Source organism: Neomonachus schauinslandi, chromosome 7, assembly GCF_002201575.2.
Source record: "Neomonachus schauinslandi chromosome 7, ASM220157v2, whole genome shotgun sequence".
NCBI lineage: Eukaryota > Metazoa > Chordata > Mammalia > Carnivora > Phocidae > Neomonachus > Neomonachus schauinslandi.
This window is the reverse complement of record NC_058409.1, coordinates 30,088,774-30,115,268: the sequence shown is the minus strand read 5'-3', so window position 1 is coordinate 30,115,268 and position 26,495 is coordinate 30,088,774. Positions and strand designations below refer to the sequence as shown.

At 44.8% G+C, this 26,495-nt stretch overlaps 1 protein-coding gene across 1 annotated transcript in view; it reads left to right on the top strand.

Moving 5' to 3' along the window:
* The first annotated feature begins 16,676 nt into the window (after window positions 1–16,676).
* Window positions 16,677–26,495, top strand: part of SIL1 (SIL1 nucleotide exchange factor) — a 210,462-nt gene continuing 200,643 nt past the window's right edge. Inside the window, exon 1 of the mRNA XM_021701868.1 lies at window positions 16,677–16,775. The gene's annotated coding sequence lies outside the window, so the exon portion shown is untranslated. The remainder of the gene's footprint in view (window positions 16,776–26,495) is intronic.

Below are 26,495 nucleotides of genomic sequence, written 5' to 3'. Positions count from 1 at the left end.
TGCTTGTGTTCCCTCTCTCGCTGTGTCTCTCTCTGTCAAATAAGTAAATAAAATCTTTAAAAAAAAAAAATGAATAGGGGGCGCCTGGGTGGCTCAGATGATTAAGCATCTGCCTTCGGCTCAGGTCATGATTCCAGGGTCCTGGGATCAAGTCCCGCATCGGGCTCCCTCCTCCATGGGAAGCCTGCTTCTCCCTCTGCCTCTCTCTCTCTCATGAATAAATAATTAAAATCTTAAAAAAAAAATGAATAGGAGGTATGAAACACAGAGAGGGCAGAACTAAAGGGAACAGAGTTAGGGAAGCTCTGGACAGGGGTGTTTCAATGCACTTTCAGACAAAGATATACTTCTTACTGTTCCTTCTAGTTCCTTTGCCTCCTGTCATTTTGTCCCTCCCACTATAATTCCCACACAGATCAGACAAGTTTCATTTTCTCTGCTTCTCCCTCCAGGCTACTAGAGAAAACCACAGAACCATGCTCACTGGCTCCAGTGTCCAATTTCCAGGTGTGGTGAGGCCTTCAATGCCCCTTGATAATCTTTTTAATTATCCCCAGTCCATGATTTTTTTTCATTCTCCTGTTATGGGCGTTTGGGCTTGTTTCCAGTTTCAGCTATCATGAATAAAGTTGCTATGGATATTCTTATACACATCTTTATGTGAACATATGTTTTTCTTTTTCTTGGGTAAATATCAAGGAGTGGAATTATAGGGGCACCTGGGTGGCTCAGTCGGTTAAGTGTCTGACTCTTGGTTTCGGCTCAGGTCATGATCTCACTGTTGTGGGATCAAGCCCCGCATCAGGTTCTGTGCTCATTGTGGAGTCTGCTTCAGATTCTCTCTCTCTCCCTTTTCTGCCCCTCCCCCTGCTTGCACTCACTCTCTTTCTAAAATAAATAAGTAAAATCTTAAAAAAATAAATACAAAAAAGAGTGGAATTGTAGATTATTTATAAGAAAGTACCAACAATTTTCTTTTTTTTTTTTAAAGATTTTATTTATTTGAGAGAGAGAGAATGGGAGACAGAGAGCACGAGAGGGAGAAGCAGACCCCCCGCTGAGCAGGGAGCCCGATGTGGGACTCGATCCCGGGACTCCAGGATCACGACCTGAGCCGAAGGCAGTCGCTTAACCAACTGAGCCACCCAGGTGCCCCCAAAATTTTCTAAAACAGTGTACCAGTTGGTGCCCTTATTACAAAGAAAGATCTCTGGGCTCCATTGCTGGACTTACTAAATCAGAATATTCCAGGAATAAAGGCCATAAAGCTGTATTTTTAATTAATTAATTAATTAATTAATTAATAAAGTGAGCTGTACACTCGACGTGGGGCTTGAACTTATGACCCCGAGATCAAGAGTCACATCCACCCCCTAGGAAAATGTGTTTTTAAAGAAATCTCCCCATGTAATTTTATTTTATTTATTTATTTTTAAAGATTTTATTTATTTATTTGACAGAGAGAGACACAGCAAGAGAGAGAACACAGGCAGGGGGAGTGGGAGAGGGAGAAGCAGTCTTCCTGCGGAGGAGGGAGCCCGATGCAGGGCTCAATCCCAGGACCCTGGGATTATGACCTGAGCCGGAGGTAGATGCTTAACGACTGAGCCACCCAGGCGCCCCTCCCCATGTAATTTTAATGCAGCTAGTTCATTAATTGACATGTGGAAACCACTGGAGAACACAAAAAATCTTTGCTTTCAGGTTTTACATTCCCTCCTGAATAGATGCAATTTTGGCTTCCCTGTCCACCATGTATCATGACTGCCAAAAATGAAATAGTTGACTAACAGTGATGTAAGGAGTAAGGACAGTTGTTTATCTCACATAACAAGAAACAGAGGTTAGTAGCTTCATGTTTGGTTAATTTAGCCACTCAACAATGTCATCAAGGATCCAGGTTTTGTCATTTGCCATCCTCAGGGTATTTGTTCCATTCTAGGGCTTGTCCCCTTGTGGTCCTAAAATGGCTGCTGCAGCTCTGAAGAGCATGAGCTCACATGGTGACTTCCAAGGAGGGAAAGAAAGGGGTTGAAGAAGATATCTATTGAATTGAGTAGGAAAATCTTTTCCAGAAGCTTCCAGACTTCCAGGTTTCATTGTCCAGAACCAGGTCACTTGTCTATCCTTAGGTTTAAAGGGTGGGGGAAGGGTATTGAGAAAATATCTGGCATTTTTGAGCCCCTGTAGTGGGAGGTAAGGAAAAAGGGTGGGAAAATGGCTTTTGGGTAAAACTCTTATTTTATTTTATTCTTTTTAAAGATTTTATTTATTTATTTGAGAGAGAGAATTAGAGAGAGAGAGCACATGAGAGGGGGGAGGGTCAGAGGGAGAAGCAGACTCCCTGCCGAGCAGGGAGCCCGATGCGGGACTCGATCCCGGGACTCCAGGATCATGACCTGAGCCGAAGGCAGTCGCCTAACCAACTGAGCCACCCAGGCGCCCTAAAACTCTCTTTTAAACTTTCTCTAAAACTACTCTTAGAAGGTCACCTTAAGGGCGCCTGGGTGGCTCAGTCGTTAAGCGTCTGCCTTTGGCTCAGGTCATGATCCCGGGGTCCTGGGGTCGAGCTCCACATACGGCTCCCTGCTTGGCGGGAAGCCTGCTTCTCCCTCTCCCACTCCCGCCGATTGTGTTCCCTCTCTCGCTGTATCTCTCTGTCAAATAAATAAATAAAATCTTAAAAAAAAAAAAAAGCATAAACAGTCCAGATTTCAATCCTTTGGGAAAAAAAAAAGAGGTTCACCTTAATTGCTAGATCCAATGACTTCTCTCCAGCTGTCCTTGCACTTGACCTCTCTGTGATGTTTTATGTTGCTGGCTCTCTTTTTCTTGAAACTCTTTTCTTGTTTGTTGCTATACATTCTTTCTACCTCTCTGATCACTTCTGCTTGGGCTTCCCTCCACTACCCTTCTCTTCTTTATAGGTTAGTGTTACCATGGGTTTTTAACCAGACCCTGTCTTAGCACCTTTGAGCATCAGAACCAAGCAATCCATCCTAAAATGTGACCAAGACCTAATGAGAGCTGTTTGTGGTCTACCCCTTGAGACTTTGTTTTTGGCCATGGGCTTCCTCTCCCCACTACAGTCCTGATACTCTCTCTGCCATGACTCTTTCTCTTCTCTGCATTACAGAGGTATTGCTCTTGATAAGATCCTTATCAGCTCTCTCAAGGACAGACTTAAAAAAATGTTACTTGTAACCTCTCATAGGGATAGATGCTGGAACTGAAGGACACTTTGTTTTTCCACACTCCCTGGGATTTCAGAATAGAAGCTGCATTACTCCACAAAATGAAGAGGTGATGAGTTTGGAGTTCCAGAGATTAAAAGATCAAGAAGAGAGAGACTAGAGTCAGTTGAGAACTGGGTGATAGAGTTGAGAAGCACCTAACACTTATGGCTACATGAGTTTTTAAGTGAAACAATGTGTGTTATGACCCCTCTCTGTGACTGTACAAATTTTTATTGAATACTTCCGAAGCTACCATATATGTAATATGACTCGATTTCAGACAGACAGCAGAGAGGGGGCTGTAGATTTAGGAAGCTGGCAGTGTGGACAGCCCCACATCTGAGGCACACCCAGACTATCAAAGCCTCTCTTTGATCTCTGGCCTCGAGCAGCTTCCAGCCCACCCTCCATGTAGCTGCCCCTTTATTAAGACACAGACCCAGGTCCTTTCCCTGCCTAAATCTTTTACTGGCTCCTCAGTTGGTTCTTCTCAAACGTGGGGTTTTTCATGGCTCATCATTGTCGGGGTCTTCAGTACCCATTAGAACATTTGTTATTTAATTTCAGGATTAATTTTTTTTTAAATGTAAGCATAGTCTATACCCAGATGACGACCTTATAACCAAGTACTTTGAGGAGATTTTAGTATTAGTTTCCACTCGTATTTATTGATCAGATTGGTGCCAAGTAATCTTCTGAAATGACGGCATTTAACTTTTATTTTTTATTTTATTTTTTTTTTTAAGATTTTTTATTTATTTATCTGAGAGAGAGAATGGGAGACAGAGAGCATGAGAGGGGGAAGATCAGAGGGAGAAGCAGACTCCCCGCCGAGCAGGGAGCCCGATGCGGGACTCGATCCCGGGACTCCAGGATCATGACCTGAGCCGAAGGCAGTCGCTTAACCAACTGAGCCACCCAGGCGCCCCGGCATTTAACTTTTAATGTTGTAATTATTTTTTTAAAGATTATTTATTTATTTATTTGACAGAGAGAGACACAGCGAGAGAGGGAACACAAGCAGGGGGAGTGGGAGAGGGAGAAGCAGGCTTCCCGCTGAGCAGGGAGCCGGATGCGGGGCTCGATCTCAGGACCCTGGGATCATGACCCGAGCCGAAGGCAGACACCTAACGACTGAGCCACCCAGGCACCCCCTAATGTTGTAATTATTTTTAATCTCATTGTTGACAGATATATCCTCAACACCTAGAACAGCGCCTGGCACATCATAGGTGCTCAATAAGGATTTGTTGAATAAGTGAACGAATGAACGAAATATCTCAAACCAAGTTCTGATATTCTTGGGGATTCTCTATAGTTTGAGATCTCCTCGGCATGGCATGTGAGGCTCTTCGCAATCAAGCTAGGAATACTCAACTAGTAATTTTACCAGACAGTCTGGGCAGGATGTGGAGGCGTAGTCCTTTTTAGAAAATTAAAAAAAAAAAATGAAAGTAGAAAGGATTTATGTACATTTTGACAGGGAAGACGTGATATGCAAATGACTTGCAAATATAATGCAAATGACATGCAACTTCTCATGCAAATGAGCATCCTGTCTTTGGAATCAACTGCCGGAGTATTCACTAATTTGTCTGTGGTACTGGCAGTAAATCTTTCAAGGGTTTAGGATGCAAGTTTCCTTGATGGGAATGTGTGCGTATTGGGAGGAGGAGGTGGTGGTGGAAAGGGGTCTCTCAAGGAAGAGTCAGTGTGATGCTATGAGCCTGCTTCTTAGTATGAAGCTTGGTACAATATGCAGCTTAACTCAAAATTATTCTGCCATGATATTCGAAAGGCTGACCTTTTGGAATTGGCAGAAAGTGTGGGGCAACAAAATGCAACTCCTTATACCCCCTCAACTCTGGCAACCTCCCATTTTCTGTCCCACCCACCTCACATCATTCAGGCTGTAGACTACCAGAGCAGAGAGCAGGGAGTCAGAGATCCCTCACCTTAGGTTCTCACCATGAGGACTACAGATAAGCCTGAGATAAGGGCTCTTGTAAATCATATCTGAAGGAGGTTAAGAGCCTGATGTGGAGTTCTGCATTTCCTAATCTCATCAGGAAGAATTTAGCTGAATTTTTACTCGACATCTTAGAAAAAGATGGGTGGTTACAAGAAGCATGGGGGGCTTTCTGAGAAATATATCTGCTTAATCTCAATGCCAGTGATGTGGTCTGACAAAATTGGAAGCTTTCTTGGAAATCTAAAGGAAGAAAGTCAGCTGTGATTTTTTCATTATAAAAACCTGTTCTTTCATATTATGAAAGGAAATTTTTGGTTACACAGACACTTCTCCTTTGATTATAAAAGTATTGGGAAGGGGCGCCTGGGTGACTCAGTCGGTTGAGCTTCGGACTCTTGATTTCAGCTTAGGTTGTGATCTCAGGGTCCTGGGATTAAGCCCCACTCAGCAGGAGCTTAATTCTGCTTGAGGATTTCTCTCTGTCTCCCTCTGCCCCCTCCCAGCCCCGCTCATGCATGCACGCTCTCTCTCTCTCTCAAATAGATAGATAAATCTTAAAAGAAAAAAAAAAAGGTATTGGGAAGGGGCACCTGGGTGGCTTGGTCAGTTAAGTGTCTGTCTTCAGCTCATGTCATGATCCCAGGGTCCTGGCGTTGAACCCAATGTCAGGCTCCTGGTCAGCAGGGAGTCTGCTTCTCCCTTTGCCTCTCCCCTCCAGCTTGTGCTCTCTCTCTCGCTCACTCTTTCTCAAATAAATAAATAAAATCTTAAAAAAAAAGTATTGGGAAAATAAAATAAAAGAGCCTCTAGCAGATATATTTTAACATAGCTCAGAATCGGTGGGGCACCTGTGTGGCTCAGTCAGTTAAGCATCTGACTCTTGGTCTTGGCTCAGGTCTTGATCTCAGGGTCATGAATTCAAGCCCCATGCTGGGCATGGAGCCTACTTAAAAAAAATTCGTCAACATGGCTCAGAATCGGTTTTTTTCTTTGACACTTTGCTTTGCAACCAGACTTTGGTTCCAATTCCCACCTCCCAGCTATACAGACTCAGACAACTTACTCAATTTTTCTGAAACTTAGTAACAGAATCCTTGGGAGATTGCTATGAAGATTAAATGAGATGATGCATATATTTAGTGATGTGGAAATGTTGGGGTTTGGAGCAAATGGTCAAGAAAGAATTCCTGAGACTTCTTTGGTGCAAAAAAGGTTGTTTTATTTTTTATTTTTTATTTTTTTTAAAGATTTTATTTATGTATTTGACAGAGAGAGAGACACAGCGAGAGAGGGAACACAAGCAGGGGGAGTGGGAGAGGGAGAAGCAGACTTCCCGCGGAGCAGGGAGCCCGATGCGGGGCTCGATCCCAGGACCTGGAATCATGACCTGAGCCGAAGGCAGACGCTTAACGACTGAGCCACCCAGGCGCCCCAAAAAAAGGTTGTTTTATTAAAGCACGGGGACAAGATCCATGGGCAAAAAGAGCTGCACTGGGATTGTGAGGATTGGCTGATTATATACTTTCAAGTTAGGAGGGGGTTAGGGATAGCATAAGTCTCTAAGGAAATTTGGAAGCAAGGTTTCCAGGACCTTGAAGGGGCTAGCTACTGTTAGGAAAAGGTCATTTACTGTTCAGTGAAACCTTAGTCATGAGACCCTTCAGATGTGTATCAGTGGTCCATATGCTTGGAGGATGATTGCTAACATATATCTTGGGGGGTAGAGATAAAGGAAGTTGCCAAAGGAATTTTTATAGGTTAAAGTAGACTTAGAGGATCCTGGGGGGGGGGGGTCAGGATAATATTAAGCTAAGATTGCCTTTGCTCTTAGTAAAGTGTCAACATTGAGGCAACTGAGTTCCTAGAGGAAGTTTGCTCTGCCCATTTCAAGGACTTGTCAATGGGTTGTAAGTACCAAGGAAATTTAATTTTTTTTTTTTTTGCCTTTGTTTCCCACATCACTTAGCCCAGTGTCTGGCTTACAGTAAGCATTCAATAAATGTAGCTATTTGCAGTGGTCATCTGTGGATTTGCTGCTTAGAGTCTATTCACTTTCCATCTGGTAACTGTACCTCATTTCCTTCTGATGAACCATCATTCTCTCCTCAGTCCATGTAGTTCTAGTGAAACTGACTCCACCCTGAGCACCAGGAATAGAGCATGTGACTTAGGTTTAAACCAATTAGACCAGTCTATCCTCTAACCCATAGTTATTGATTAAAAAATGGAGGCATACAGGGGGGTGGGAGGGATGGGGTGGCTGGGTAATGGACATTGGGGAGGGTATGTGCTATGGTGAGCGCTGTGAATTGTGTAAGACTGTTGAATCACAGACCTGTACCTCTGAAACAAATAATATATGTTTAAAAAAAAAAAAAGGAGATAGTAGGAAGGGAAAAATGAAGGGGGGAAATCAGAGGGGGAGACGAATCATGAGAGACTATGGATTCTGAGAAACAAACTGAGGGTTCTAGAGGGGAGGGGGCTGGGGGGAGGGGTTGGCCTGGTGATGGGTATTAAAGAGGGCACGTTCTGCATGGAGCACTGGGTGTTATACGCAAACAATGAATCATGGAACACTACATCAAAAACTAATGATGTAATGTATGGTGATTAACATAACATGATAAAATAAAATTAAAAAAAAAATGGAGGCATATATAGAGTTACCACATGCTCTCAAAACTCCACTCCGCAATATATACCCAAGGCTATTGAATACAGGTGTGCAAACAACTTTCATGTGAATGTTCATAGCAGTGTTATTTATAACAGCCAAAAAATGGAAACAATCTAAATGTCCATTGTCTGATGAACAGATAAAATGTTGTGTCCATACAATAGGAATGATATTCAGTCATAAAAAGGAAAGAAGTACTGATGCATGCTACCGCATGGATGAACCTTGAAAACATATGCTAAGTGAAAAAAAAAATTCACAAAAAGATGTATGTATGATTTCATTTATATGAAATATCCAGAATAGGCAAATCTATGGAGACAGAGAAAGAAGCTTAGTGGTTGTCAGGGACTAGAAGGAAGGGAATGGGGAGTGACTGCTAATGGGTATGGGGTTTCTCTTTAAGTCTCAGCCTAAATGTTGCCTTTTGGGGGAAGCCTTTCCTAAAACCCTCAGTGACATTAAATCCCATTGAGCCTGGCCCATCTCCTTTATGCGGTTATTTAATTATTATTCGTTTGTTTTATGTCTGTCTTATTTGCAGTTGTTTAGCCTCATGCAGGAAAGGACTCTTCTGGTTAGCTGTTTCTAGGTAACTAACTGCCTCAAATCTTAGTGCTTAAAACAGAGTTTGGCAAAGTGGGACCATGGGCCAGATCTAGCTCACGGCCTGTTTTTGTACAACTAGAAAACTAGGAGAGAGAGAGAGAGGGAGAGAGAGAGAGAGAGAGAAAGAGAGAGAGAGAGTGTGTGTGTGTGTGTTTATATCTTTAAGGGGTTATTTTAAAAACCCAGAACAAGAACACTGTGTGACAGAGACAGTACATGGTCTGCAAGGCCTAAAATATTCACTATCTGGCCCTTCTTAGGGAAACTTTGCCTATTATGGATCATAACAACAGCCAGTTTGTTATAGCTCATGATTTTGTATGCCAGTAATCCAGGAAGGGTTTGGTTGGATGATTCTTCTGCTCTATGTGATGTTGACTGGGGCCTCTCAGTGGCACTCAGCTGGAGGCTGGTCTGGTCTGAAAGTGTGTCACTCAAAGTCTGGTACCTTGGTCTGAAGGCGTCACTCAAGTCTGGTACCTTGATGGGGTGGCTGGAAGGCTCGGCTCAGTGGGGCCCCTCTCTCTGCATGCTGTCTCACTATCAGAGTGGATGGCCTTACTGCAGAATGGCTTAGGGCTCTAAGAGACCAGTGTGGAAGCTTTCAAAGAATGGGCTTAAAACTGTATAGCGTCACTTCTTCTGTACTCTATTGGTCAAAGCAATCTAGAGTCACAGGTATGGGATATATATCCCACCTCTCAATCATGGGAGTGCAAAGAGTTTGAGACTACCTTTAATCTGCTTCAAGACTAAGCCTGCTACTCACCATTAAATACCCAGCTCTTAGCACAGGACCTGGCACATGAACTCAATAAATTTGTTAACTAATGGATGCACTGTAATAGGTGGAATCTGACCTATTTATAATATGAAAGTATTAGATTTGGAACTAGAACAAAGGGTCTCCTTGGACCCTTAGGAGCATTCCATTCCACGTGTTCCATTTGGGGGCTACCATGGTCCTGGCACTATGCTACATCTCTCTCAGAGTATTTGAAATTCAGTTTCCTTTTTGGTTAATGAGGAACAGTAACACCTGCATTTCACGGGCTTTCCATGAGAATTAAATGGCATACCTGGGTGGCTCAGTCAGTTAAGTGGCTGCCTTCGGCTCAGATCATGATCCCAGGGTCCTGGGATCGAGTCCCGCATCGGGCTCCCTGCTCAGCGGAGAGCCTGCTTCTCCCTCTCTCTCTGCCTGCCTCTCTGCCTGCTTGTGCTCTCTATCTCTCTGTTGAATAAATAAAATCTTAAAAAAAAAAAAAAAGGCGTACCTGAGAAAGCTTTCTAAACTGCGAAATTCTGTTTAATGTTGTTATTCTCATTGTTGCCCAGGGTGGGCAACTGACAAGGCTAGAGCCCCTAGATCCCCTGCCCTGGAGAAGGACCCCTCAACCTTACCCAGCTCTCCATCTCTTACCCCTGCCAGTCACTGAGAAGCAGGCATTAGGAGAATGAGGTAGGGTTCCTGTGGCTATGCAATCCAGTTCTAGCCAGGGAAGATTTATTTCCCCACAGCGGCTCTAGTGATGGTTCGATCAGACTCATAATTCCATAATGATCTTGGTGCCGATGCCTCCCACTCTGGGTGTCTCTGCAGAGGCCATGGGGAAATGGGAAGCCACACTAGCTAAACAAATAAGAATGATGAGTTGCTTGTGGCCAGCCCCTTGCGGCCTGAGCTGGCCTATTGTGTGCTCCAACATATGCAGTAATAAAGACGCTGCTGAGAAAAACCACATTCAACTTGTCATCCTCACCCAGCCCAGAAAATGCAGTATGCCTTCTCCAGAAGAGCTCCCAAGACCCTCTGTTCCAGGGACACTCCCATGCCTTTCATTTCATGTATGCCTCGTTTTTGACCAGAGGAAGGGTTTGTCTGCTTGAGTAATACCCATTCTTCCAACCTTTCCACAAAAGCCCATATATAGCCTGGGCATGATATATAATGTGTGTGTGGTATGTATAGGTCTGCCAGTGGAATAATTAGAATGTTAAGTGGGAATATAAAGCAGGATCTCCTGTGTGAGTTAAGTATCCGTACGTGTATTTTTTTTTAAAGATTTTATTTATTTATTTGAGAGAGAGAATGAGAGAGAGCACATGAGAGGGGTTAGGATCAGAGGGAGAAGCAGACTCCCTGCCGAGCAGGGAGCCCGATGCGGGACTCGATCCCGGGACTCCGGGATCATGACCTGAGCTGAAGGCAGTCGCTTAACCAACTGAGCCACCCAGGCACCCTCCGTATGTGTATTTATGTGTGATTTAACTTTACCCACTTTCTAGCACCATGTCCGTGTAACCAACAGGCCTGGAAAAGAATAGTACTAGTAACTAAGATCAATTCAGCACTTACTGTGCCAGGCACTGGGCTGAATGCTTTACATATATTATCTCATTTAATCACCATAACAGTTGTTGAAGGGAATACTAGGATTATCTCCATGTTACAGCTAGGGAAACATCCCCGTAAGATAGGTTATGGTTAGAGCACTTGCTTAGCTAGTGAGGGGCAGTTGGGATTTGAGCCATCTTTCCGATTCCGAAGCCTGTTCTTAAACTGCTCCACAGTCCCAAATCCAGGCTCCCCTTCTGACAATGATGCTGGATTTGATGATCTAATATTCTGAGACATGCCACAGAGCCAGACTTATTCTCCAAATGTGATCTCCCAAAGCTTTGGTGCTTGGGAACCTTTATTAGGAACAGTGTCAGAGGAGGGAAGGCTTCCCCCGTTATTGGCTTCCTGACCCAGGACTGTGCTAGCAGGTGCAGGCACAGTCAGTCACTGTGCCTATCATACCCAGGATTCCCCTATAGCAGACAACATCCTTTCTGCAGCTCTCTGCTTGGAGAAGCAGCCCTGGCCCTTGTGTAGGGGTAGGCACAGATTGGACTAGGAGAGGGCCCACATAGGCTGCCCTACAACAGCCCAGCAGTGGCTTGTTCTTTGGGATCTTCCAGGTGTGTGTGTATGGGGGTCGAGACTGCAATGAACTATTCCAGTCAACTTGACTCAGCCCAAATTTGGAATGTAGAGTTAAACCATCTTGGCCAGTCATACATCTTGGTGTGATGCAGATGACAAGAGCAAGAGGACAGGTGGTCCGTGAGAAGGAGAGATGAGAGAGTAACCTGTCTTCAGACCACCTTGGTTCCAGCTCCAATCTCTGCCTGTCTGTCTTTACATCAACCCTTTCTAATGGATCTGGGCAAATGTGAACAGCCCTGTATGATAAAGGGGTGAAGAGTTTGGAGGCTTGAGGGAAAATCCAGGAGACGGAGATGTGAACTGGCTGACTGGATACCATGCAAGGGAAAGAAAAGATAAAAAATGATTCACGGAGTGATAGAAGTGAGACAGGGACTTGGCAGGAAAGAACTGCTCAGGTAGGCTTCCAGGTTGTCTGCTGTGGGGTGTGTGAGATTAACATTCTCCTCCATCACCCCTGTGATACCTGCAGTAAATTTTGCATTTCACACTGATGGTTGTGCAGCCATGGGTTCTTGGTGGGGAAATGGAGCAGGGTGAGGGGACAGCTCACATCTAGGTTATACTCCATCTGCTCCCAATCTGGTTTCCTTAGGGTCTCTGATTGATGTCCAAGGCTACTCTCCATGTGTATGTTTTCATGTTTCCCTAGACACATCTAATTGTTTAATTATGTAAGAAATATATACATGGCAAAGGGCATAACATTAAGTGACATGTTCATATATGTGAACGCAGGATGTTTTCATTTATGTACATGTATAAACACATCTGTGCACTGTGTATGACTCTAGATGTGTAAGCTGTGTGCACGACTGTGGGTGTTTGTGCCAGGGTGTGGGGCTTGTGGCTAGTTTCCAGAGATGGCTGCCATGATACATCCCATCCCTCATGTTCTCCTTACAATATGATGTCAACTTCTTCCATAGAGAGATAATCTCTCTTTCCTTCTCCTTCAATGTGGACAGACCTCTGTGACTCCCTCAACCAATAGAACATGGCAGAAAAGATGCTCTGTGACTTCTGAAGCTAGATCATAAAAATATCATGCACTTTTATGTTTTGTTCTCTTGGGCTGCTCATTGTTAGAAACCAGCTACCAAACTGTGAGGAGGCCAAGCAGCTGTTGGGAGAGGCCACTTGCCAGTGTCCTGGCTGACGGTACCAGTTGAGGTCCCAACCGACAGCCAGCATCAACTGCCAGCCATGTGAGTGAGCATCTTGCCTTCAATGAACCATGCCAGCTGACAGTGCACAGAGCAGAGTTGATTCTTCCCTGCCAAGCCCTACCCAAACTGCTAAATAAATGATTGTTTTGGGATGCTTGGTCATGCAGCAGTGGATAACAGGAACAGGGTTTAGCCGTGTTCGCCCTGTGTGTGTGTTCCTGTGGTTCGCTGTCTTTGTGGGTACCTGCATTTGTGTCAGATGTGTGTGTCCCTGAGTAGGGGTGTGGTTGAAGGTGTTTCTGGAGACAGAATCATGGTTCTTGGGGTTTGCCCTGGCCTCAGTGGGAGGTGTTTGGTGAGAACCCTTTGAAATTTTGTCTGTCTTGTAGGTCTCTTCTTTTGAGTGCTTTTCTTTTGAACTAGAGAAACCTGTTTAGCTGAGAGCAAATGCATCTTAAATTTACTGACTTTTCTGGCCGAAGCCCCCTGGAGCTGCCAAGGCCTTCTAGCACGTTAGAGGCTGCCATACAGAGCCTCACATCCCTTTCACAGGGGCTGTTTTGTTATTTTTTCTTTTCTGCTAATGAGGCCTTCAGAGATGAACCAGAAACAGAGGAAAATACAGTCACTGGGGTCCTTGATGTTTCCCGGAGTCGAGATACCTAGAATTCCTGAGTTCCCCCAAGGAAGCTGCTTATGTGGGCTCAGATGTGCCCAGATTTTAGTGTAGAAATCATCTGGTTTCTGCCCTGCCGTGGCTGCTGCAACCCACACCATCTGAGTGCAGCCCAGGAAGGAGAGGACCCCAGTTTAGAAGGGCAGTTCCTCTTGGTCTCCTTGGCAGTGCCCTTCAGCTTCTTGCTTCTTCTATGTTGGCGGCCCTACTCAGCTTTTCTGGCAACACTGAGAGCTCTGACTTCACATTCCTGTCCTCTCACTGCCTCTCAGGACCTCTAAAGTGCTATTGTCCAATAGAGCTTTCCGTGATGACAGAACTGTTCTGTAATCAGTGCTGTCTGATATGGTAGACATTAGCCACATGTGGCTCTTGAGCACTTGAAATGAGGCTACTGTGACTAAGGAACTGAGTTTTAAATTTTATTTCATTTTAATTAATTTAAATCTAAATACTACATGTGGCTATTGGCTAACATATTGGACAACATAGATCTGATGAGTTCAAGGAGGTTTTTTTAATCTGTAAAATGGGAATAAAATCTGCCCCCTCTGCCTCAAAGGGCTGTCTGGAGCAAACATGATGAATGGGGAAAAGATGTACTCACATAAGGGATTTGGAAAGAAAGACAGCAATGTGAACTGAGTGGGCTTCTTATAGCTCTGTTAATACTTCTGTTTTATAGTCCTTGTTGGACTGTGTTGATCTGATCTGTTTACATTTCTGTGTCTCTTATCTGACCATGAGCTCTTTGAAGGTAAGAACCCAATGGGACTATTTCCCAGCTGTATCCCCATAGCCAATGGATGGTATGTAGCTTGGTATTCATATTCAAGTGAATAAAATGTCTGGAGTCCAGAAGGGATTTCTGGCAGCAGGATTTAAAGTGTATGGTAAGGGGCACCTGGGTGGCTCAGTTGGTTAAGCGTCTGCCTTTGGATCAGGTCATGATCCCAGGGTCCTAGGATCGAGCCCCACATCGGGCTCCCTGCTCAGCGGAGAGCCTGCTTCTCCCTCTCCCTCTGCCTGCAGCTCTGCCTACTTGTGCTCTCTATCTCTCAGTCAAATAAATAAATAAAATCTTTTTAAAAAGCTGAGGGGGGAGGGGTACAGAGAGGAGGAAGCAGGACAGGACAATATGGTGGTGAGACAGAGCTGGGGCTCTTGCCCCCCATGCTCAACATTCTAGGCCCATCCAGAGAGAGCAGGGAGCCGATTCCTGATGCCAGGAATGCTTTCACACAACTGAGTATCAGGCTTATGGGAGCTTACTTGAGAATGGCTGATCAGAGGAGAAATGATCTACTCAACACATTTGCTTGTTGAGGGAGGCTAGATTGATCATTTAAATCTCTGCCTAGCAGGGCTCTGGGGATGGATGCTGTAGTTTCCTTTGATTGATGGTGGTCAGGTTGAAGGTTATTTCTCAGGCTTTCTACCCTTCCAAGGTTCTGCTCCTCTGAGGAGTGGAAGAGGGATCTTCAAAGCTCTCCTATAAAGCTGCAAGAAGAGGTGGGTTTTTGTTTGTTGTTTACTTATTTAAAAGGAAATTTAAAACTTATTTCTGCCCAATTCCAAGAGTAATAGGAAACAGAGAAAAGACTTCTGTGATCCCACCACCCACTCCGTTCCCTGGACTTCAAACTTCCCACTTTTACAGTGGTCCTCCTTGTTTGCAAGCTGTGAAAGTAGGGGCTGTCTGCCTAGGCCTAGCTTTGCACACTGGTTTTAGCAGCTGAGGAGGCTTGAGCTCAGAGGTAGGTCTCCTGGGAAGGTGGTTCTCAGGTCTTTTCAAACTTTGGGGGCTAGCGGGACTCAGAATTTCCCTTCCCCACACACTACCTCGTTAGATCTGTCCCAAGAACGAAGCCAGGCTCCTGTGTCCAGCTGGACTCTTCTCTTGGCCCATGCATTTATTTATTCATTCTAATATTTGAGCTTATTATATTTATAGGCATATTACTCTTGTAGCACTTTGTTAATGTCTTTTTATAACCTGCATCAGGCTCGACTGTAATTTATATATTCATTCTGTGAATTACCATTGATGCACTAGATATTTTTTGAACATTTATTATTTATCCTCATGGTACTAGGCAGTGACACAAGCTAGAATTATTCCTGGGCTACTCTTGCTAGCCTCCTGGGTGTTCCATGGAAAAAGTGAGCTGATACCTGTCCTTTCCCACCCAGTCCCAGGAAAGTGACCTATGTAGACCTTTCGGAAAAAAACCTGGCACTTCCCACTCAACTATTGCCCAAAGGCTTGTTCTCCTTCCCCAGGCTACTAACCAAAGTTTGCTCACAGCTGCAAAGTCAATTTCCCATCTGTTTGAAGTAAACATAATCAAGAAAGTAGATCAACTGCTAGAAGCCCACATAATACACTGGAAATGGAAAAGAACTCGAGGCCGGTTGATTGTTTCCTCTTGGAGAATACCTGCTCTTTGGCGGAAGTTACTGCTTGTTTGGATTGTCGTTTTCTCCACTCCTGAATGTCTGGGAATCATTGTGTCTGGACTCTCAGGGCCTGAGGGAGCAGTCCATTTTACTAGTCAGATTAAACTCCTCTGGGCAAGGGGTAGGTCTTATCATATAGAAAGAGAAGGGGACTTTGGGAGGCACCCAAATCTGCCTTACATTCTCAGTTTTATGACTGTATGACCTTGTACAAGTTCTTCAACTTCTTTGAGCCTTAGCTTCCCCATCGATAAAAAGGGGATGACAGCTCTGATCTTTGGAAGTTATTAGAAGTAAACATATACGCAGCACCTGGCACATAAGAGATATTCAGGGGGTAGAGCAGAATTTGAGCTGTGGAGGACTATAACTTTGAAAATGATTGGTCGTTGTCAATTCACACAGTATATAAATATAAAAAATAAATGACTTGCTGGTGACCTATCCGCACGAATTTTCAAAGGACTATTTTTACTGCTCGAGACTCGGATGTATCCCATTTTGAGTGGCAACAGCTTGATTTATCTTTACTTCTCACGTCCTCTGGTTTCCTTCTGTTGTTCCTTCCGCGAGAAAGAAATGAGACTGTTGGGAAATCAGAGATGAAACTTCGAAGTCCCATTTTGATCTGGCTTGGAAGCAAAATCAAGTCCGTGGGGATCTCTTTCAGACGACTCTCGCTCTGGCGGAGGGATACAGGGGAAAATCACTCCTTCAGAGGTGGCGCTAGAAGGCGGGACTTAGCAGAAGCGGGAAGAGAGGCGGGGCTTAACTTTGCCAGCGGGAAAGAGAGGCAGGCGGCCGCACATCTTTCTGGAAGGCGGCAATTGGGCGAGACGGCGAGTGACGTAATAACTGCGCGCTCATAGCTTCAGAGGGTCGCCGCCGCGTCTGCGCATGGGGAGCTGGTTGCCGCTGCCGCCGCCTGGAATTGTGGGGGTTGTGTCTGCCCCTCGGCTGGCGGGCGGGAAGCCGAAGGTAGGGGCGGTGAGGGCCGCCCGGTCATGGAGGTGGGCGGGGGGCTGCGGGCGCTGTCCGAGCCTCCTCCCACCGGCGGCCTCGGCGCGTTCCCAGCACTGTACCGGGGTCCCCAGACAGGACCCCCCCCCCCCAAATACATCTCGTTCCTCCAAAGCGGGACGACCAAGTGAACCCTGGCCAGAGCCCAGGAGTCGCCTTACCTACCTTTTCTGTTCAGGTCGTCTCTAGTAACTTTTCTTAAGTGCTAGGAGATGAGACGGTGGGGATTCCGAGACTAGCTTTTGATTCTGTTTCATCTTCCTTCCCTGTTTCCTTCTCCCACCCTCAGTTTCTGCATTTAACCGCTTCTTTGTTGACATTCTGGTTCTTGGCCGAGGCCTCTATGTGTCTTCACCATATGGAATTGTCCTCTACCCGCGTCGTATTTCCACGCCTGACATGTGTTTTCCTGTTTCCCGGTAGATGGAAGACTTGTCTTTGAAGTACGGATTTCAGACTTTGGTGTTTTTCAAATCACCTAGGAGGTTGTGTACATCCCTGGCCTCTACTCAGTGATTTCATTTAAAGTGGAATATGGGCACCTGCAGTGCTCCCCAGGTGATTCTCTTTCTGATGGTCCTGAAATTCTTGCTTTGAGAGTCTCTCCTGTAGAAGACTGGAGGGAATCCGTTGGGAAAGAACACCTAACACCTGGGAGGCCAGTGGGGGTTTCTTTGCACTCTAGAAGCTAGAGGGATGTTTGATGTCTTTAAAAAAAATACTGCCCCCCATATGTAATGTCAGTTTTCTACTAAAAAATTTAAAATATCTGGCATTGATTCAAGCTTGTGTGGCTTTCTGACCTCACTAAAACAAAACAAAACCACACACTGCTTTGGGGGGATTGAAGGGGTTAGATTAACCCAGAGTAGGTAGGCAGTGGGAGAATGAATCTTACATGTTTGCTAAGAAAAGAAACTGATGTGTTTATAAACAGTAATAATGTTTGTTTTGACAGTGTAAAAGATGTTTTGTTTTATATCTGTTTGTCTTTTTAGCTCTCACTCCACCCAAGCTTTTTTTGTTGTTGTCTGATAAAAATATAGCCAGATTGGGGGTTTGGACAGGATTTTGATGGGAGCCAGGGTATGAGGATGTTAGGATTGATGTATAACATGGATTGTAAGTTGGTGTGTGGTTTCAGTTGAGAATATGGCTCTTAGGTTTTTAAGAAGGTGTTGCCACACCAGATTTATGTTTTTCTTTTGGTTGTTTAATGAATTTAATCTGCTAATTATGTGGTGTTATGATGAAATTGGTTTCGGAAAAGACTTATTGCCCCATTTTACAGAGGGTGGGAATGGGGAATATATTAGTACAGCTGTGGTGACCCAGGAATGAAAAGTTGCCTTGTTCTTGGATTCCTGCTTTCTTGACCTTTTCTGATGTCTTTGGAGACCAGTCCTCTGCAGAGGCCAACTTTGAGGGTCGGTGTGTTTCATTGACCCAGTAAAAGGCTAATTAAGCGAAACTGAAAAGTTAACATGGGTTTTAAAATAAACATGCTAGAACTTTTTCATTGACTGCTGTTCTCCTTTAGAGTGGTATGTGTAGGTGTGAGTGGTGGGAGTGTGGCCTTATTTAAGTGATATGTCATTGTCCAAAGCAGTTTTGAAAATCTACCTCTGAGATTGTCTTCAGAGACATTTTTGAGCCATGTTAGTGATCAGTTTCATTAATACATAATACCATACTGTTGGTTGTTTTTTTTTTTTTTTTTTTTTACCCCCAAGTGGCTTGGTTAAAGCAACCTTGTCACCCGACTTGTCTTCAGATGAGTAAAAAGTTCTTTTGAAGTGGACATAATAGATTTTTGGTGTGTGGTGAACATGTTTTGAATCTGTCACTTATTAGCCATATGACCTTGCACAAGTCACCTCTTAGGCTCAGTGTTCCACTGCATAAAAATGGGAATACTGGAGCACCTGCCTGGCTCAGTCAGTGGAGCATGGGACTCTTGATCTTGGGGTTGTAAGTTCGAGCCCTATGTTGGGTATAGAGATTACTTTAAAATTCTTTAAAAAAAATGGGAATGCTTACTTGGAAGAATGGTTGAGGAGGAACACATTAATGACATAGGAATGCAGTAACCGTTTCTACCCTCAAAGAGTGAAGATTTGCTATTAATGAGAACAGTGCATTATCTTTGTCGATTCATGCTCTGACTTCATCCTACTTCTTGCCTTTTTTCCCCCCCACTCATTTTCTATCCTTTCCTCAGTGAAGCTGTGTTGCAGAGGCTGTCTGCCAGTCTCTTGGAGTAAGCCTCTTTTCAGGAGAGCTGATCAGAACATTCTTACAATGCTAGCCCCTTGGTCATGTATTCCTGGGGATTTTTCTTTGGGGCTGCAGCTGGTGCTTAGCTCACGCTCTGTACCACAGGCATCTCTAACTCCTGGATTTGGTGTCAATTTGGAGACCTGTCCTTGTGAGGCTAATCTTTTCTCTTTCTGAACAAGGGTGACTACTTTATCCTTCTCTGAGTCAGTCTTAAGCTGCAGGCCTTAGTTTTTCACAGCACAGAGCTTCTTATTTTAATTATATGTGGTCTAAAGGGGCAGTATCCTGCCCTTTTCTTCGTGTTCTTTCACCGAGGGCTTCCCTGCTGAGTAGGGGAGGAGGAGAATAGCCCCTTGCCATTCAGGTGGGGCTTTGGGTAACCCCTGATTCCTAGCATCAACAGTAATTGAGTTTGCCTTTGGAATAAGAACCTCGTAAAAGATAAAAGCTGCTCAGGACACATGTGAAGATTCTCCCAGAATTTTACTGACTTAGGAAGGGTTTACACTTGGCATCCTTCCTTGTGCTATTTTCCACCTTGGAGACAGAATCGAGGAGCAACAGAATCATGTTCAGCACACACTTGTATTTCCTTCAGGTTCCACCCGGTGGCGCGTGGGTAAGGGTGTGGTTGTGTTGGCTGGCCATGTCTGCTCTCATCCTCCTAACAGTGCCCTTGGGTTTGGTGCTTTAGGCTTTGAGATGTGTCTTAGTCACTTATGGGCCGCTATAGAATACCATAGACTGGATGGCTTAAATAGCAAACATACATTTCTCCCCGTTCTAGAGATTGGAAGTGTGAGATCAGGGTGCCAGTGTGGTCAGGTTCTTAAAGGTAGTGGGTCAGCTCTTTAGACATCTAATCAAGTGATTCTCAACCTTTTGTTCACTATCACCTTTTGAGACTTTTTCCCCTAATTGTCCCCTCCCCATGGAATTTTAATACCACAGATATACCATGTATCCACTTATACTGTGGCCCTTTGGAAGGCCATAAACTTACAATATCTAAGATTTTTCTTCCCGAAGAATCATTCCCTGCCCCGCTTGGGGGCGATACTGCCCTCATTGAGAATGCATGGTCTTACCTATATTCTCTCTCTAATACAGCCATCAAGGCATGTTTTATATCCAAAAGATCCACCTGTTACCACCCCAACACCAGACTAGTAAAAGTGGGAGAACATTATCTCATCCAGTCTTCCAATCAACCTTGTAAAATAATTGGTATTACCCCATTTTACAGAAGAAAAAATAGGCTCAGTGAAGTTAAGTGACTTGGCCAAGGTCAAAAAGTTTGTTGTAGGGCGCCTGGGTGGCTCAGTTGGTTAAGCGACTGCCTTCGGCTCAGGTCATGATCCTGGAGTCCGGGATCGAGTCCCGCATCGGGATCCCTGCTCAGTGGAGAGCCTGCTTCTGCCTCTCTCTCTGCCTACTTGTGCTTTCTCTCTGTGTGTCAAATAAATAAATAAAATCTTTAAAAAAAAAAAAAAAGTTTGTTGTAGCCAGGCTTTCAACCCAGTTCTGATGCCACAGTGATTTCTTTTGCACTATGCTACCCTCCTCCTCTCAACATGAGCCTGCTCTCATCAGCAGGATATTTGACCATTCACCTTATTTTCTTAAGGCCCTCCTAGGTGCCAGGTCCAGTGGAAGATATTGAGGACACTAAAGTGAGAAAGAATTCCTGCTCTTGAAGAGCTCACTAAGTTTTCCCAAGGTGTGGTGCCTTAGGTCTAGTTCCCTTGTTACCCATCCTGTTTGACTTCTCCTGAGATGGCTGGCAGTAGCTAAGGGCTGTCATGGAAAGATTTGAGGTAAAATCTTTGGCCTTTATAAGGATCAAAGCTGTGAATATGTCCCTCCTGGTTCCATTTGCCAACCAGCTGAGCTGTTTCTAATCGCTGAGCCTGTTGCCTAAAGTGTGTTGCAGGCCCAGGAAACTCCTTGGCCATTACATGTTTATAAGCATGGGGATTAGTAAGAATGCCATTTCTGCTTTACTTAATGATATTCCTTTTTTTTTTTTTTTAAGATTTTATTTATTTATTTGACAGAGAGAGCACAAGTAGGCAGAGCTGCAGGCAGAGGGAGAAGGAGAAGCAGGCTCTCCACTGAGCAGGGAGCCTGATGCGGGGCTCGATCTCAGGACCCCTGGATCATGGCCTGAGCTGAAGGCAGCTGCTTAACCCACTGAGCCACCCAGGCGCCCCTTCTTAATGATATTCCTAATTCAGAGCAGAAGTTGTTTTGTCCTTTTCTGATGTTACTTCATATTGTCTGCCTCAAAACCTAATGCTGTTAAGAGAGTTGGAGAAGAAATGGAGTATGTGTGGAGGTAGAGGTGATGATTTTTACCTGGACTTCTCCAAAGGGGCTAGAATTGAGCTTAATCTTTACTTTTTTTTTTTTTTTTAAAGATTTTATTTATTTGACAGAGGCACAGCTAGAGAGGGAACACAAGCAGGGGGAGTGGGAGAGGGAGAAGCAGGCTTCCCGCCAAGCAGGGAGCCTGATGTGGGGCTGGATCCCAGGGCTCTGGGACCATGACCTGAGCCAAAGGCAGATGCTTAACGATTGAGCCACCCAGACGCCCCCAAGTCTTTACTATTTTTATTTTCTTCCAAATCTTGGACTTTTTAAAAACTTTTTTTTTTTTTTTAAGAGAGAGAAGGAGAGAGGAGGAGGGTAGGAGCAGAGGGAGACAGGGAATCTTAAAGCAGACGTTATGCCCATTGCGGAGCCCAACTCCAGGCTCAGTCTCATGACCCTGAGATCATGACCCTAGCCGAAATCAAGAGTTGGACACTTGATTGAGCCACCCAGGTGCTCCCCAAATCTTGGACTTCTGAAGTGTTCCATTTACCATCTATTTCTCTGATGCCTCCTTGGCCTTACTTTTTCACAGCTGAGCCTGCTGTGTTGGCTCAGGTGTTTCTGGAAGTTGGGTAATGTCTGATGGTTAGTCCATGTCACATGTCCTAGCCGCAGAGAAATGGGAAGGGGTATGTTTCTGAGGTCTGCTTGCTGGCTGTGTCTTGACTGAGGGTGGTGTTGTGCTTTTTAATTACCACTTATCATTCCAGGCAGAGGAGTATCACAGCAGTCAGTGAACTGATCCATGTCTAGCTACTTGACTTTCTGCAAGTAGTCTGCCTTTTCTGTCTTACGAAGGGGAGGAGTTCTAGAAACTGAAAGAAGAATCACAGATGTATCTCATTGGTCAGGTGAGGAATGCTGATACCAATGGACTTTTAAATGGGCATTTCTTTATGTCTGGGAATAGTTTCATGCTTTTGCCTCTCTCATTTCTGTGAGGCTCCCACGGGGTCAGCAGCCATCTGACCAAACTTGAGAAAACTAGCAGGCTTCAGTTCAGTGGAAGTAACATAAAGTAGGACAATTGATACAGACAACATTGATTGGTCACACTTTGAATTCAGTTGGTAGTAGAGTTGGAAACTTAAGGGGCAGGATCCTAAGGAAGGTATTTAAGGTTGATTTTGTGACTCTCCCCACTGCTGGTCATGGGGAGTTGGGTTTAATTGTATTCATGAAGCAAAGTCGCCATCCTTGGGCCCAGCTGCTAAAGTCTGAAATCATGGTGTTTATGGGCTGGAACACATCATCCTAGGGGTCATTATATCAATTTTATTGGGAACATGAGTGCAGGGTCTGGTTCAATTCCAAGGAATGGCTGTTGGTGGTTCCTTGGGTGAGTGAAGAGTCAGGAGGTTCCCTTGTGGTTCTGTCACCTTCCAGTGCTTGAGTTTTATATTCAATGGGTTCTTATTTTACTGATGACAAAACTGAGTTCCAGAGAAGTGAAATGGGCTATATACCTTTTTTAGGGCCATCAGCATATTACTGGCAGAGCTGAGACTCAAGCCAGAGGACTCACAGAGGGTGGCCGTAGAAGTTGTTAAAATTATTTAAAGCCTTATAAAGATGCAAGATGCCATTGCAGTTAAAAATCTCCAGGGAGGGAGAAGTCCCCACCTCCACTGACTGCTTTATTCATTATCTTAAAACCTTCACTGGTGAGGTTTTTGGCTGTCATGCTGATTTCTTTCCTTTTCGTGTTGAAGTGTGTTTCCTCTTGATCTTACCCCAGAGGAAATAGATTTGAAGCTTCCCACTATTTTAGAAACAAAGAACAAGTGCTCAGGCCAGGCTGCTCTGAGGGTGTTCTGTAAAGAATGGGGCCAGTGCACCAGTGGACCTTATCTGGTGACCAAAGCAAACCCGTGATACATCACTAAAAGAAAAAGAGTAAGGGAATGAATGGTGTGTCAGAGTGGTTTAAGAACATTCTGGAGGGGCACCTGGGTGGCTCAGTTGGTTGGGCGTCTGCCTTTGGCTCAGGTCATGGTCCTGGGATTGAGCCTCGCATCAGGCTCCTTGCTCGGCAGGGAAGCGAGCTTCTCTTCTCCCTCTGTCTGCAGCTCTCCCTGCTTGTGCTCTCTCTCTCTCTGTCAAATAAATAAAATCTTAAAAAAAAAAAAACCACAAACATTCTGGAGTCAGCTTACTTGGTCATATTTTGCTGTTTACTTACTAGCTGTCAGGTCCTGGACAAGTTACTCATTTTCTCTAAGCCTTAATTTCATGAGCTGTAGGATGGGACTAGTAATAGTTCCTCTTGGAACTGTCTTGAGAATTACTTGAGAGAATACATATGGAAAGTGGTTCCTCTGGCATAGTATAAGTGCTCTGTGTTATCACTTATGTCAACAACAGTAGTTTCTAATTCCTGACCCAAGACTTGGTTACAGGATAAGTTATGCTGACTAAGCCAGTGTTACCTTAACCATCACATCATTGTCGGTCTCCTTTGTTGTTGTTTTTTTTCTTTTTTTTATTATGTTAATCACCATACATTACATCATTAGTTTTTGATGTAGTGTTCCATGATTCATTGTTTGTGTATAACACCCAGTGCTCCATGCAGAACGTGCCCTCGTTAATACCCATCACCAGGCTCACCCATCCTCCCACCCCCCATCCCCTCTAGAACCCTCAGTTTGTTTTTCAGAGTCCATCGTCTCTCATGGTTCTCCTTTGTTGTTTGATTATTCATTATCAGGAGTCACAGCTGGCTCATGCTGAATAATAGTCACAAATAGCAAGGAACTTTGAAGCTTCTCTGCCATCTTCTTCTTTACTCGGCTTAGTTCTCACCTTTCTGGGGCTGTCTTTAACTGGCTGTCCCAGCCAGTGGGCCCTGTTTCCAGGGCCGACTGTCCAGAGTCTGCCTGGGGCCCTTTGACAGTATGTTCTCCTTGTCTCTTGCCTTCTGCTCTTCAGCCAGACGTGAAGCAATTAGCTCGTTATGGGAACTTTGACTTCTGTCACGGCTTTCTTCTGATTTGTATGCCCATTTCTGGTCCTTGTGAAAGGTCGGGGAGGCGCAAATACACTGACCCGGATTTTGTGTTCAAGTTGACTCTTTCTCTTTGAGATTTACAACTGGTTCAGTGTAGCAGTGGGGATGGGAGTGGGGAAAAAGCCCCTGAAGCTACTACCCCTCATTATATTGCTCTCAAGCTGAGTTTCTACAAAACCTGAGTACTGTCGTTACCGTTGTTACAGCCTGTGCCTTACTTCTCTGAATGAAACAAATAGGCCAAAACCTTATCATTGGGTGGGAAAACCAGTCTGAATTGGTTTAAAAAAAGAAAAAGAAAAATTAAAGAGTCTCTTCAAAGAAATGCTATTGTCTTGGGTGCCTGGATGGCTCAGTTGGTTCGGCGACTGCCTTCGGCTCAGGTCATGATCCTGGAGTCCCAGGATCGAGTCGCGCATCGGGCTCCCTGCTCAGCAGGGAGTCTACTTCTCCCTCTGACCCTCCCCCCTCTCTTTTTTTTTTTTAAAGATTTTATTTATTTATTTATTAGAGAGTGAGCGAGAGAGAAACAGCATGAGAGAGGAGAGGGTCAGAGGGAGAAGCAGGCTCCCCGCCGAGCCAGGAGCCCGATGCGGGACTCGATCCCAGGACCCCGGGATCATGACCTGAGCCGAAGGCAGTCGCCCAACCAACTGAGCCACCCAGGCGCCCATGACCCTCCCCCCTCTCATGCTCTATCTCATTCTCTCTGTCAAATAAATAAATAAAATCTTTAAAAAAAAAACCCCAAAAAACCAAAAACAGAAATGCTATTGTCTTAAATTTTTTGGCAAGCCTCTGCAGTATCTTTCTTTTATTTTAAGATTTTATTTATTTATTTGACAGAGACACAGCGAGAGAGGGAACACAGCAGGGGGAGTGGGAGAAGCAGGCTGTCCGAGGAGCAGAGAGCCTGATGCGGGGCTCGATCCCAGGACCCTGGGATCATGACCTGAGCTGAAGGCAGACACTTAACAACTGAGCCACCCAGGCGCCCCTGCAGTATCTTTCTTACCTAGTCTTAATGCTTCCCCTGTTTCCTGTAACTGCTCCTGAGGTATTATGGAAGGCTCCTCTTACACCTTACTTTGGTTTTCTTTAGGACATTGTGTACCACTGCCCCTTGGGGTCTTCCTAAATACAGTGCTCATTGGAGAACACTCATGCTTAGAAGCCTTCGGTGGCACCACCTGGCTGCTGCTGAGTACATTCTAAATGCATCCGTTGTCCAGGTGTTCCGATGTTCTGTGCCTCTCACGGTGTGTCCCTGTCCTACCACTTTAATTATATCCTCTACCATTACCCACATGTATCCTTTGCTCTTGATAGACTGGTCCATGTGGCCCTCTGAAGATGCCTCATGTTTGTGACTCGGCCAGTTCTTTTGCCCAGAGGTCCCCTCTCCTTTGTTTCCGACTTAAACTGCACAGCTGTCTTCTTCAGTGAGCCTTGCCTGATACCTCCTCATCTGTGTCCCCATAGCAACACTTTGATTATAGAATTTGGCATACTTTATCCTGGTTAGTTATTTTGTCTCTTATTATATGAGCTTCTCAAGGACATGGGCTATGCTTTATTTTGTGTCTCCAGCATAATGCTGAGTGTAACACGGACACCATAAATGTTTGTTGAACGAAGAAATACGTGAAAGCCTGAGAAATGGTAACAGTCCTGTTCAATTCCCGATTCTTTCCTGGAGCATTCCTTGAACCCTAGTCACAGTGAATCTGGCATGCTCAACTACCAGAGCCCTTGGTGTCTGAAGCAGTCCGATTCTGTAGAATAAGTCTCCTCTTCCCAAATGGATTAGAAATTCCTGGAGGGCAGAAAGTGCATCCCTCATTTCTCTTTGTGTACCCAGCCCCCAGCACAGTTCCTGGCACATAGAGGGTGTTTAGTAAGTGCTTATGAATTTAGGAGTCCTGCTCTTTGTCAGCCGATGTGCCTACCTCAGCCTCCTCTGTCACTCACTGGCCAGGGGTCTCCAACTCGAAGGTGTTTTCAGGGTCAGG